At 40.1% G+C, this 10879-nt stretch overlaps 1 long non-coding RNA gene across 2 annotated transcripts; it reads right to left on the bottom strand.

Moving 5' to 3' along the window:
* Positions 1-963: 963 nt before the first annotated feature.
* LOC147002079 (uncharacterized) lies at positions 964-6211 on the bottom strand. 2 transcript variants are annotated; one of them, XR_015044546.1, is made up of 4 exons: positions 6178-6211; positions 5915-6013; positions 4729-4772; positions 964-1273 (listed from the first exon to the last, which is right to left on the bottom strand). It is a non-coding gene; the product is annotated as an uncharacterized LOC147002079 (long non-coding RNA). The 2 variants fall into 2 exon arrangements; XR_015044545.1 differs by lacking the exon at positions 6178-6211 and having other exon boundaries at positions 5915-6163.
* Between the last annotated feature and the right edge of the window lie 4668 nt (positions 6212-10879).

Genomic DNA, 10879 nt, shown 5'->3' with positions numbered 1-10879 from the left:
CTTCAGCTTCAATGGTCTTCCTCAGAAAAGAAAGATAAGAGTGGAAAAGATAACAACTACAGCTACTTTCACATCTTTCTAGCTTGATATTTAGACCTGGAGTAAAATGATAGGAATTCTTTTGATCCTGGGTTCTATCCTGATAAGAGTCTAGAATAAAGAGAGATTTCAAGACTTAATTTTGAATAAACTATCTTGGTTCTAGAATAAAGGCATAGGCCCTCCCAGCAGGATAAAAAAATATACTCAGATTTCAAAATCTTGTCTTTATACATATACAGAAAGAAAGTGAGGTACTGAGAAATTGATAGAGTTGAATTTGTGCTTTATAACTCTATGGATTTAATTTTTAAGTTGCTTAAAAATTTAGCATGCTGTCTGCCCAGTAGACCTTTACACATTATTTAGCCTCAGCTAGATCATCTTGAAAACAAAGACCATGAAGTAGATGAGTGTTAAGGCTCATCATTGCTCTAAATGTGACACTATTGTTGAAAAACTTCAGCACTATGTAGGAGAAGGAGAAGAATGTGTGTTTACTTGATCTGGAAGCCTTCTTCCAGAAAAAGGACTTAAGTGTAGATCCTGCTGTCTTTGGCACACTAAATATTACTTGGATGAAAATAGTTAATGTACTATTTAGTAAGTAAACATCAGGAACAATGGACATTCAGGTGGTTTTAGTATTTATAAAGGCTATTTACTATTGTTTAATCTACATTTAATCCTTGGTAACTATATATCAAGCATCTTATAAAAACCAAATTATAAATTAACTAAAACTCATTGTTAACTTTATACAAGTTAGTAGCTAATTGACTCTATTTTAATATTAAAACCCATGTATTTGCTATCATTTGCTTCTTAATACTGACTTTTCTCTGATGATTATTTTTACAAAGAACCAGATCTTTGCATAACTTACCAGTATCAGACATTGAAACTTAGGCTGTCGACCCTCCTCCTTAACTGCATGATTTAAACCTAGCCACATTCTGACAGTTTGAGTCAGTTCCAGGCAATGAAATGTGAAAACTCTGATTTACTGCATGCCTGTCTAGAACAGGCCTGCCACTTCTTCATGAGAAGCCCCACTTCAAATCGTTCCCCAATTGATTCTGAAACTTGAACTGTAGCAGCATTCATCAAAAAAGATTAGAAATGGCTCAGGTGCATCCCCTAAGGTACAGGATTCTGCTGGAACGTGACTGCAACCTTCATATAGCATGTAGGATAAGGGTATTCATTCTGTTCTGGCTCATTCATCTTTATGCTAGGAGAAAACAAAAAGCAAATAGGTTATTCTTTTCTAACTAATAGGTTTTATATTTAATTGCTGAAAGTTCCTGATTTCGTTAAGATTTTATTAATCAACTAGAACAATAGATACACTTGGTTGGAAACAGGCATTTAAATAGCATACCCGAGTTCAGCACAGGAGTCTGCTTTGCAAGATGAATGCAAATGCAGCAAGTCCTTGTTTCATTTAGGGAACAAACCTGCGATGTCAGGATTTCTCAAGCTCGTTTATTTTAGAAAAGGGAAACCATGAAACTTAAATTTGCGGGGAGTGACAACTTATTTATTTACTTATTGTTTATCTGCTTTGCTTTGAGATGGAAACAATAACAAGGTTAGGGAAGAAATTAGAACTCCAGGGGCTCACGCCATAGCCTTGTTAGATGGAGATTGTTTCACATGCAGACGAGAAAACCTGGTCTGAAAACAAATACCATAAAAGGAACAGAAAATAGAAATGTTTTAAAATAAGAAAGGATTATGTGGAGATGGGAAAATAAAAACTGAATTTAACTGGAACACCACCAGAAAGGTAAATATTGAGTGGATATATGAAGACTGGTTAAATATAAAGCAATGAACATACCTAAAATGAACCTGAAGTTTTGGTTGATCTGATGTCAAACACTGAAAGATTTGCCTCTAACATTTAAATTCTTATGAACAGAAATTGTGTGTGTGTGTGTAATTTAATTTTATGTGTATTTGTGTAAGTGTACCTATATGTGCAAACCAGATGCAAGGCTCTCTTGGATCCTTCTCTACCTTATTTTTTGATATAGAGTATTTCATCCTGGTAGGGGAGAGACTCTCAGGACTCAAAGGGAGGGGACCTTAGATGAACTGCTCTACAGTGGAGAGGGGGAACTTGTAGAGTCCACCTCCTGTGGAGGGATGGGGTTGTCATTCCAGAGTCAAAAGCTCTGACCCAGAATTGTTTCTGTCTGAAAGAAAATGAAGAAGACCATGAGAGAAAGGAGGTCTAGTGGCAGGGCCAAATTGGGATCCAGCTCAAGGGAGGCCCTGGGGCCTGACACTGTTGCTGAAGCTGTGATGTGCTTGCAGACAGGAGCCTAGCATGGCTGCCCTCTGTGAGGCCCAACAAGTAGCTGGAATAGTCAGATGAAGATACTAACACTCAACCAATAGACAGAAGCCAGGGACCCCTGTGGTTGAATTAGGAAAAGCTGGAAGAAGCTGAGGAGGAGGGTGTCCCCATGGGAAGACCAGCAGTCTCAACTGACTTGGATCCCAAGATCTCTCAGACACTGAACCACCAACCAGTTGTATACATCAGCTGATATGAGACTCCCAACACACATACAGCAGAGGACTGTCTGGTCTGGCCTCAATTGAGAGAAGATGCAACTATCCCTCAAGGGACTTGAGGCCCCAGGGAGTGGGCAGATCTGTTGAGGTGGGGGTAGGGGTGGGGGTGGTGAAGACATCCTCTTGGAGATGGAGGGAGGAGATATGGGATAGGGAGCTGCCAAGGGTGGGGCAAATCAGGAGGGGGATAATGACAAGACTATTTAAAAAAAGGATTTTTTTAAAAAGTGAGTTTCTCTAATTTAACTAGGCTGGCTGGCCACTAAGTCACAGATATTAGACTAAATGTCATTCTGGGGTAATGGGATAACAGATACAGGCTTCATTTCTCCTCCTCCTCCTCCTCCTCCTCCTCCTCCTCCTCCTCCTCCTCCTCCTCCTCTTCTTCTTCTTCTTCTTCTTCTTCTTCTTCTTCCTCCTCCTCTTCCTCCCCCCTCTTCCTCCCCCTTTTTCTTCTCCTCCCCCTCCTTCTTCTCCTCCCCCTCCTTCCCTCCTGTCCTCCTCCTCCTCCTTCTTCTCCTCTTCCTTGTCCTCCTCCTCCTTGTCCTTCTCCTCCTTGTCCACCTCTACCTAACTTGATTGATAGGAATCCAAGCATAGTAGTTCATCTTTGCCTAGCAAGCACTTTACTGAGATATCACAGTCCAGGTACATTTATATTTTAACACAAAGCTAGTTTCTGGGAAAAAGTTCTATTTACTGATTGCTCATGAAAACAGTAGTTTGTGAAATGATTGAAGGACTGAGTGACTTAGTCATACCCCTAGGTCTTTCATTATACCACATCCTCGAACTTCAACTTTACAGTGGCATTTGTTTGTAGGAGAGCACTGCAATGGAGTATCATGCTGTACCACTTAAGATAAAACAATCTCAAAATATGTTATATAGATTAGGGATCAACAACCCCCTTTTAAGTTCTAGGTAATAAAAACTTCAGGCTTTGCCTTCTCTGCAATATCAGTCATACGTATTCAACACAGCTACTCTAGCACAAAAACACCTATACACTGTGAGTAAATGAAGGGGTTGGTGGAGAGCCAAGATAAATCCTGCACACAATGGGCAATGGTTTCCTGTGTTAGTATGTCAAATCTGACAAGAATTTGGCAGGTTTTAATGATGTTTCCTATTGGCATGATTCTTTCTGTAAACATGTGTGTGTGTGTGTGTGTGTGTGTGTGATGTGCATATACATGTGGGACACACAAATGCCACTGTGAGCATTTGATGCTACTGAACAACTCAGATGTTGGTTCTGTCTGTCTGTCTGTCTGTCTGTCTGTCTGTCTGTGTCTGTGTCTGTGTCTGTGTCTCTGACTCTCTCTCTCTCTCTCTCTCTCTCTCTCTCTCTCTCTCTCTCTCTTTCTGTGTGTGTGTTTGTCTGTCTCTGTGTCTCTGACTCTCTCTCTGTGTCTCTCTGTCTGTGTGTCTGTCTCTGACTCTCTCTCTCTCTGTCTCTCTCTCTCTCTCAGCTTTCATAATCTACACAAGCTGGCTCATGTGCTTCAGGAAATTTTCTTGTTCTGCCTCCCACATCCCCTTAGAAGCACTGAAATACACACATGCACTACCATGCTCAGCCTTATGTGGGAACTCACATAGGAACTCACATCCTCATGCAGGCAAGCACTTTGCCCACTGAGCCATCTCCCAGCCCCATCACAAGCTCCCTCAACAGTGGATGTGAGAACCGACAATAACAGAAAAAACAAGTAAAAATTAGAATGCTGGTATTGTGGTGTCCAAACCTTACTACCAATAGCCAGTAAGATACAGACTCAGTCCTGGAAGTTCCTTTATGATGTACTTTCCACTACTTAAGCATGCAACCCAGAAGACACTTTCCATGTTTAAGATGGAAGATAAAAAACACCCAAGCAACTTAAAAACAAGAAAAAAAAATGAAAATAAACTAAGAAAACCAACTCCACAAAATGTGGCTAAGAATGAATTTTTTCCTGGTTAGAGTATTTGCCTTAATATAAAAAGTCTCCTTGTTGAAATTTGCACCACCAGACATCCAGAGCAATGCCCCAAACCAGGGGACACCATCAACCTTCACTGCTAACCCCCTGCAAGGCAAGATGGAAGAGGCACCTGTGAGCATAAGGAAACAGGCCTGCTGGAGTGGAGCACAAATCCTGTGAGGATAGAAGGAGAAAACAAAACATGGGATTCACATATTGATGCATGGCACTTGTGATACAATCTTAATGAAAACTAATATTTTATTGTTGTGAAAATGAAAGTACTGGAGAGGATCAATGTTTATTTTGCATTCACCAACTAGTGGAGTTTAACAGAGAGAATTAATAATTGGAAAGAATGCCAAGCCAGCCAGCCACGGAGCTTGCTACATCAAGTGCCAAAGGGACAGGCCTGAATGGGTAACACAAAGACTAAGGCACATGTGCTACGCACTGCTAAAGGTGATTTTTAACTTGTTTCATGTCCTCGGCAGTGGTCTGAAATGGTGGTTACTTATTAACAACACTGCTTTCCTACAAGGGAAAATGGCCAGAAACATTAAGCACTTCTGCAAGATCACTCTAAACCAAGGTTTGAAGACAATTTTATACAGGAAGTTATTTCCAACTGGATATACTCAAGATAGAAATGACAGTTGCCATCTCACACAGCTGGGAAAGATTTATGAAATTTGAAAGTAATTAAGGAAAACACTGATTTAGTATAACAGTAAAGAAATTGATCTTGAATTATACTTCAAGATAGCCATTTATTATATTATTTTATTAAAAGAACACATTGTTATATAACTGTAATAAAATTTTAGATATCAATTATACTAAATAACTTAAGATAAATTAACACAATATTAAGATTTTTTCATAAAGAAATGAAATATTTATATTTTCAGCTTTCTCCAAAAAATTCTAAACTCAACAGCAAAATAGAAATGATATGCCCACATTTATGAAACAAATAAACAGGTATTAAAATAACCCTGTTGAAAACCATGAGGACACAATTTTTAAAAAAAGCATTATAAATGCTCTGCTCTGTTATTAAGACAAATTTTAAAGCAATGTTTATTTTTATGGATAGTTTGTGGCAAATTAATAGAGAATTGAATAAAATCAGTTGTCCTTAAGCACTTATGATATGGGACATTACATTTTTCTATTATGTATGTTTTATCTTTGATCTCTGTTCACAGCTGAGATAAACTTGATTGTTTCCCCCTAACAATACAGGGTATAGCCATTGCTTTCATTTATTGAGTAGAACTTGGTGGTTAGACCCTGTACTGAAGACCACTCACCTTGGTCACAGGACACAGAGATATCAAGTTGGTACTAATCCAGGAGCTTCCTCCCTTTGGACTAGTTCTCATAATACTGGAAGGTGTTATGGGGTTGCTCTGGGAAGGGGGAATCATAAATAGTATTACCCAACAGTGAACCTTCTGAGCTGGAATAATAATCAAATTAGCAAGTTATGCCAATGGATGCAATAATAGCACAGATGTTATAGGGTTAAGCAGAAAATAGATATTGAGGTTGAGCTGACAACCTCAGCCATCACCTTCTAGTGATCCTTAAGTCACATGTTACCCCCTAGAGATCCTATAACCTTCCAAAACAACTACCACTTATAAGAGAACCACTCGATTATGACCTCATAGTAAAATGTTTACATTTGAGGCACGACACTACTTGGTTTCTGGCTTCTATGAAACATCATACTCTCCGCTTCTACCACATCAAGTTCAAACTCTACATATAAATGAGATCGTGTGCAACTGCTTTCCTCCACCTGACTTTTATTAACTGTACTGGCTAGTTTTGTGTCAACTTGACACAGCTGGAGTTACTACAGAGAAAGGAGCTTCAGTTGAGTAAATGCCTCCATGAGATATAACTGTAAGGCATTTTCTCAATTAGTGATCAAGGTGAAAGGCCCCTTGTGGGTGGGACCGTCTCTGGGCTGGTAGTCTTGGTCCTATAAGAGAGCAGGCTGAGGAAGCCAGGGAAAGCAAGCCAGTAAAGAACATCCCTCCATGGCTTCTGCATCAGCTTCTGCTTTCTGACCTGCTTTGGTGATGAACAGCTGTATGGAAGTGTAAGCTGAATAAACCCTTTCCTCCCCAACTTGTTTCTTGGTCATGATGTTTGTGCAGGGAATAGAAACCCTGACTAAGACATTAACTTAACACAGTGATCTCCTGATCCATGCACAGTGTTATAAGTGAGTTGTGGTTAACTAGTACACTCTGTATTACTCATTCTCTACATGAGAGATACTTGTGTTGTTTCTATTTCTTGGCTATTGTGAATAGTACTAAAGCAAAGATAGAAGTGCAAAGGTCTCTAATGCACTAGTTTATTTTGGGAATGGGGAATACTATATCCCCTGGTTAAATTGCTTAGGCACATGAGTAGTTCTAGTTTAAACATTTATGGAAGTCCATATTACTTTCCATAATGGCTTTAGTAACATACACGTCTACTTCCAAACAGTCCCCTATCTTCACACTCTCACCAGCACAACCTACCTTTAGTCTACTAATATTTTAATACTAGTCACTGATAATGAATGGAGTGATGTCATAAAACATTGTGGGTTTTGTTTGCAGTTCTCTAGTGATTAGTAATATCAACCATTTCGGGGCTACCGTTGTCTAAATATATCTTATCTTCTTTAGGAAAATGCTTGTTTGAGTCAGATGCCCATTGTTAATTGGGGTATTTGCTTTTTGATGAATGAGTTCTTGACTTCCTTATGTGTTCTGGATATCAACCTTCTGTCAGATAAATGCCTTTTAAATGTTTTCTTTCATTCTGTATCTTGGTTTTATACTCTACCTGGTATATCCTTTGCTCCATGAAATACTTTCAGTTTAATGTAATTCCACTTGTCTAGGTTTGCTTTTGTTTCTCAAATTGTCATGTCCTGTTAGAAAAGTTCTTGTCCATGCCAATTCTCCCCCTTTTTGTTTTATTAATAGCTCTGGGATCAGCATCTGTGTTAGGTTGCCCCCATCTATGCCACATCATTACCTGTCATGGGAGTGACGAACTCACTTTCGCCATCCTGTCTTAGGTTGGTATGTGCATGTGAGGGTCTTACCCATCATTGATTACTAATCCAGCATGTCGAGCCAACATTGGGGGGATGTTCCTGCTTCCAAGGCTGCCATAGCCTGCACTAAGGCTTGTTTATCAGCCCTGTGCTGCCTTCGCATACATGCCATCCACCAAAGCATTCCTCCACACACAACAGTCAGCAGGAGCACCCAAAAGGCCATCCCTCCCCAAATTTTTAAGAAACCCACAATTCCCTGGATGATCTCCAGCCATTGCTTTGCAGTTACAATCTCCACACGGGTGTTGTTCACGGCAACAATTGATGCTTGCAATTCCTTCATCTTTGTGTTGAGATCATAACTCTAATTTCCTAACAGCATCACACCAATTGCACGCGACAGATTTGCAGCTCTGGAAAAATTCTGATACTGAACAGAGGTTACACACATTCCTGACATATGAGTAATGCAGGAAGCAAATATTAACTGCTCCAAAATATTCATCTGTTCCAGCAACGATTCCACTCTTTGGTTAACCATAAGGATACCAGCTTTCAAATTTGTATTCCAGTGGAGCCGAAGCCCTGATTTCCTCTTTTCAGTCCCCTTGAAGGGAAGCTAGCATGGTGACTAGGCAAAAGCAAAATTTGAGCAATTCTATCTCCAGGGGAAATGACAGACACCCCTCTGGGGGAGGAACACCTTATTACTTTCAAAACACAGAAGTCCATAAAGAAAAACCTTTTATTCAAACTTGGCTATATTCTGTTCTATACCCCCATACCACACTGCATTCTGTTCCCTGCCTGTTCACTAAATGTCTTTTCCATATCTTTTCAATGCTTACTGAAATACAGATTTTATCGACATAAATTTGTAACATATTTACATAGAGCATACATATGCATGCCTAAGAATTTTAAGTGTTTTTATCTTACACAAAACAATGGTCTCTTTCATAGTGTTGTTTTCCTTCTAATACTATTTGGCTAGTCCTCCCACCCACTATATAAGACCATCTTGTGTTGTTTTCCTTCTAATACTATTTGGCTAGTCCTCCCACCCACTATATAAGACCATCTTTTCTCTTTTTCTTTCGTTTAAAGCATTCTCCTTTAACGGGTCAAGTTTCTACTACTGAGTCTTCAGGAGCTTTCCTGCAGGTTGCAATGTTTTATCTTTGAGGAAATTGCTCAAAAAGTACCTACCCTTAACTCTTTGTGCCTTTATCAGAGTTTAAATGAGTGTTTGAGATTTTATTAAGGCAGCCTGGACCGCATAAGTCGAAACTGATTCCTTCAATCTTTGTACAACCTTCCACTCATGATACCGTTGCCCTTGTTGGTCCTGAAATACTGGTAAGGCCCCAGCAACGGCGGGCACATTTTTCCAGACTTTTGCATGAAGACTACGCTTTCCCGTTTTGTCTCCCTCATCTTTATAGGTGGGAGGAGAAGGCAACGGAGGGGTTGATGGTTCGGGCGGCCTACCGTGCCTCAAACTCCAGCGGGACATCTGACTACAGACGTCACTGTCGCTATCAGTCCCGTCACTGTCACTAGTAGACCCTTCAGAGCTAGATTCCTTCTTCTCTTTCTAATCTTTGGTTTGTTGTCTAAGCTCTTTAGGTTTTTGGAGGCTAGCCTGAGAAGCAATCTCCTTAGCCTCCTCAAGCGCCACCACTCCTTCCTCTATTTCAGCATTGTACTTTCCACTGGCGTCCCTCAAGCATGCCCTGACCAAGTTCCGGATGGCTAACATTTTTACTTTCATTTTAGTCACAGTTGAACCCATGTTACTGAAATTCCCTTCGTCTCTATACCTGAGAACCTTAGTGCTTTGTTCCCTTTTTCCCGGGGAACCTTACCTTCATCACTATACCTGTGAACCTTAATGCTTCTTCCCCTTTTTTCTGGGGAACCTATCTGATTTTCTCCGTCATGAAGAGAGACAATCACTTAGAGTGATTATTAATAAAGATAACTAGAAGCACCTGCTGCAGGGGCACACTGTATGTTGTAACAAAGGACCAGATCCTCTCTCTCTCCTGTGTGTATGAACCTATGTGAGCACAGGGACCACCACACAGGAACCATCATTCTCTGTACTGATTTTAAGAGAAGCTCTAACAAAAAGTCTTCATAAAATACTTAAGAAGTGGGATACACTGCAGTGAAGTGGAATACTTAATACTTATGTAAATGCAGAGTACAAAGCTCAGAGGATAAGACAAAAAGTGATCAGTACAGAGAATTTTTCGGGGGGGGATCTGGGTTCTCAAAAATGAAACTTTCATTGCATCATCTTTACATTTTCTTTGAGAACAGGAAGAATTTTATACATTTGCCTATGTGGTAAAACCCTGTACCAAACAGAACTAAGCACAACAAAAAACTTAAGAGAAAATGAATTAACAGGAAACATTTAAGATAACTACAATAAATGTTGACATGTGCCTCTGACAGAGTAGAATATTTTTTGTAAGTTAAAATTCCAAATAATAAAAAAGGCTTTCGGCAGTGGTATATTCTCAGTATTGTTTAGATAATAACACAGAATTTAGAGGTAGCCACAGACTCTTACAGTTTAACTAAAGAGGTTCTAAACTGGCCACTTACCTAAATTTCCTTACCGCTGCTTACTAAAATTTCCTTACTGCTGCTTACCAAAATTTTCCTACAGCTATTTACCAAAATTTCCTTACCTCTGTTTACTAAAATTTTCTTTAGGCCTGTACTTTCTTTACTTACCATTGCCAACCTACACGATGAGTTCCCCTTATGGGCAACCACTTGTCGCTTTCTCTGCTTGCTGCAGTCTCCGACCCACAGAGACAAGAACGACACAGACACCAAGGTGGGTTCACGAAAAAGTTTCTTTACTTGTGGCTTTTTCCCCTACAGCTCTCTTCCCCAGCTTCTTCTCCCTCCATCATTCTTGCAGCAAGGGCAACAACAAAAAACCTCCTATACACATGCCAACTGACCTCATCTAGCTCCACCCCACCTCATCCAATCAGAATTCACACATGCTCCAGTCACGAGCTCAGGTCTGTAATTGATAGGCTAACAGGTCCGGATCATGAGGAGCAGTCCAGCCTGGCAGGCAGCCCACACATGCAGCCTCACTGCACATGCTCGAGCAAGGCAGTAAACATGTGGGGTTCATGGGGCCTGGCAATGGGCCAGAGCACCGTCTTGG

The sequence above is a fragment of the Mus caroli genome, unplaced genomic scaffold (assembly GCF_978045245.1).
Source record: "Mus caroli unplaced genomic scaffold, Mus_caroli_1 scaffold_11, whole genome shotgun sequence".
NCBI lineage: Eukaryota > Metazoa > Chordata > Mammalia > Rodentia > Muridae > Mus > Mus caroli.
The sequence above is the reverse complement of the archived record's forward strand: the minus strand, read 5'-3'. Positions and strand labels throughout refer to the sequence as shown.